Source organism: Ctenocephalides felis, unplaced genomic scaffold, assembly GCF_003426905.1.
Source record: "Ctenocephalides felis isolate EL2017-DRISC unplaced genomic scaffold, ASM342690v1 CF-g0.4_SCAFFOLD_01886, whole genome shotgun sequence".
In the NCBI taxonomy this organism is placed as follows: domain Eukaryota; kingdom Metazoa; phylum Arthropoda; class Insecta; order Siphonaptera; family Pulicidae; genus Ctenocephalides; species Ctenocephalides felis.
The window spans coordinates 80,689,659-80,690,235 of NW_020538040.1; positions in this window are offsets into that span (position 1 = coordinate 80,689,659).

Genomic DNA, 577 nt, shown 5'->3' on the forward strand with positions numbered 1-577 from the left:
ATTTTTGGGCGCGAATAGCGAATAAAAAAACCATTAAAGGAAGCGCGAATAAGGAACATCTAATATATTTATTTTTAGATAAATTTGAATTTAGAAATAAATTTTGATTTACTTTTTTACCGCGAAAGAAAAATTTTCTATGAATTTCTTGGCCCATTTCCGATACTAATAATTTTTTATTAAATCGATATCAATCGGAAGGGTTAATAAAAAGAAAAAAATATTTTTTCTTCAACAAAAATTGTTTTCCTTTAATTAAAAATATATTTCGACTGTTGATTACGGTCGATTATTATATATGATGGATTAATATTGATAAGGTTTGAGACAAAAAAAATTATCAACAGTTAATGACTAAATGTCCTGGCGGACCAAAAATTCATCTAGAAATCAGTTTATTATGAAGAATTGGCCAGACCGATCACGTTACAATTCTCAAATACCAAATCTAAAACCTATATAGCACGATTCTCAACTGATGTTAGTAAGAGTTCCAAATTGTTCTCTAATTTCAAGAACTTTTCTTTTATCTTATTTTGTCTTCAAATTATATTTGATTGGGGATGATATTTGAAGA